Below are 2500 nucleotides of genomic sequence, written 5' to 3'. Positions count from 1 at the left end.
GTTAAACTCGTCTCCGTTGTCGAGGGAAATGTGGCAATGGACACGGGAGGGGCAAGCTAAAACATATCACAAACGTCAAAAATAAGAAAACTAGTAAACGTCAAAAATAAGAAAACGAGGTCATATAGATCACGGTCCCGCGTCATCCTTGTCACGTGGCGCAAAAATATATTTAAAAAGGGGAATGCAACACGAGGACTTCCCAGGAGGTCACCCATCCTAGTACTACTCTCGCCCAAGCACGCTTAACTTCGGAGTTCTGATGGGATCCGGTGCTTTAGTGCTGGTATGATCGCATCCGACATGCAACTATCTATTTGTTCCTTATGCTTGCCCCTACTACTACTACTACTACTACTACTACTACTACTATTACTACTACTACTACTACTACTACTACTACTACTACTACTACTACTGCTACTACTGCTACTGCTACTACTACTACTACTAGTCGTTGGGTGTCATGCGCGGTGGGAAAAGTCAGAGAGGTCGTGGCGGTGCTCGTGTTGTCGGGGTAGAGAGGGAGCGGTGAAATTCTTGTGTTAAACTCGTCTCCGTTGTCGAGGCAAATGTGGCAATGGACACGGGAGGGGCAAGCTAAAACATATCACAAACGTCAAAAATAAGAAAACTAGTAAACGTCAAAAATAAGAAAACGAGGTCATATAGATCACGGTCCCGCGTCATCCTTGTCACGTGGCGCAAATATATATTTAAAAAGGGGAATGCAACACGAGGACTTCCCAGGAGGTCACCCATCCTAGTACTACTCTAGCCCAAGCACGCTTAACTTCGGAGTTCTCATGGGATCCGGTGCTTTAGTGCTGGTATGATCGCATCCGACATGCAACTATCTATTTGTTCCTTATGCTTGCTCCTACTACTAGTCGTTGGGTGTCATGCGCGGTGGGAAAAGTCACAGAGGTCGTGGCGGTGCTCGTGTTGTCGGGGTAGAGAGGGAGCGGTGAAATTCTTGTGTTAAACTCGTCTCCGTTGTCGAGGGAAATGTGGCAATGGACACGGGAGGGGCAAGCTAAAACATATCACAAACGTCAAAAATAAGAAAACTAGTAAACGTCAAAAATAAGAAAACGAGGTCATATAGATCACGGTCCCGCGTCATCCTTGTCACGTGGCGCAAAAATATATTTAAAAAGGGGAATGCAACACGAGGACTTCCCAGGAGGTCACCCATCCTAGTACTACTCTCGCCCAAGCACGCTTAACTTCGGAGTTCTCATGGGATCCGGTGCTTTAGTGCTGGTATGATCGCATCCGACATGCAACTATCTATTTGTTCCTTATGCTTGCCCCTACTACTACTACTACTAGTACTACTACTACTACTACTACTACTAGTACTACTACTACTACTACTACTACTACTACTACTACTACTACTAACACTACTACTACTACTACTACTACTAGTAGTCGTTGGGTGTCATGCGCGGTGGGAAAAGTCACAGAGGTCGTGGCGGTGCTCTTGTTGTCGGGGTAGAGAGGGAGCGGTGAAATTCTTGTGTTAAACTCATCTCCGTTCTCGAGGCAAATGTGGCAATGGACACGGGAGGGGCAAGCTAAAACATATCACAAACGTCAAAAATAAGAAAACTAGTAATCGTCAAAAAAAAGAAAACGAGGTCATATAGATCACGGTCCCGCGTCATCCTTGTCACGTGGCGCAAAAATATATTTAAAAAGGGGAATGCAACACGAGGACTTCCCAGGAGGTCACCCATCCTAGTAGTACTCTCGCCCAAGCACGCTTTACTTCGGAGTTCTGATGGGATCCGGTGCTTTAGTGCTGGTATGATCGCATCCGACATGCAACTATCTATTTGTTCCTTATGCTTGCCCCTACTACTACTACTACTACTACTACTACTACTACCAGTACTACTACCAGTACTACTACTACCAGTACTACTACCAGTACTACTACTACTACTACTACTACTACTACTACTACTACTACTACCAAAAGTACTACTACTACTACTACTACTACTACTACTACTACTACTACTACTACTACTACTACCAGTACTACTACTACTACTACTACCAGTACTACTACTACTACTACTACTACTACTACTACCTACTACTACTACTACTACCTACTACTACTACTACCACCACTACTACTACCACTACCACTACCACTACCACTACCACTACTGCTCCTGCTACTGCTACTACTACCACTACTACTACCACTACTACTACCACTACTACTACTGCTCCTGCTCCTGCTCCTGCTCCTACTCCTGCTCCTCCTCCTGCTCCTGCTACTACTCCTGCTCCTGCTACTACTCCTGCTCCTGCTCCTGCTACTACTACTACTACTACTACTGCTCCTACTACTACTGCTACTACTACTACTGCTACTGCTCCTACTGCTACTGCTACTGCTACTGCTGCTCCTGCTACTGCTACTCCTGCTCCTGCTACTCCTGCTACTACTCCTCCTCCTGCTACTACTCCTGCTACT

The 2500-nt window shown here is 45.6% G+C and overlaps 4 non-coding genes across 4 annotated transcripts; all 4 read right to left on the bottom strand.

Annotated features, from left to right (window-relative positions):
- Positions 1 to 181: 181 nt before the first annotated feature.
- Positions 182 to 300, bottom strand: LOC123417446. Its single transcript, XR_006616888.1, has one exon. It is a non-coding gene; the product is annotated as a 5S ribosomal RNA (ribosomal RNA).
- Positions 301 to 725: 425 nt separating this feature from the next.
- On the bottom strand, positions 726 to 844 carry LOC123417536. Its single transcript, XR_006616971.1, has one exon. It is a non-coding gene; the product is annotated as a 5S ribosomal RNA (ribosomal RNA).
- A 317-nt stretch (positions 845 to 1161) lies between these two features.
- LOC123417374 lies at positions 1162 to 1280 on the bottom strand. Its single transcript, XR_006616819.1, has one exon. It is a non-coding gene; the product is annotated as a 5S ribosomal RNA (ribosomal RNA).
- A 428-nt stretch (positions 1281 to 1708) lies between these two features.
- Positions 1709 to 1827, bottom strand: LOC123417518. Its single transcript, XR_006616954.1, has one exon. It is a non-coding gene; the product is annotated as a 5S ribosomal RNA (ribosomal RNA).
- Positions 1828 to 2500: the final 673 nt, after the last annotated feature.

This window comes from Hordeum vulgare, unplaced genomic scaffold (genome assembly GCF_904849725.1).
Source record: "Hordeum vulgare subsp. vulgare unplaced genomic scaffold, MorexV3_pseudomolecules_assembly, whole genome shotgun sequence".
NCBI classification, from domain to species: Eukaryota; Viridiplantae; Streptophyta; class Magnoliopsida; order Poales; family Poaceae; genus Hordeum; species Hordeum vulgare.
This window is presented reverse-complemented; position numbering and strand designations above follow the sequence as displayed.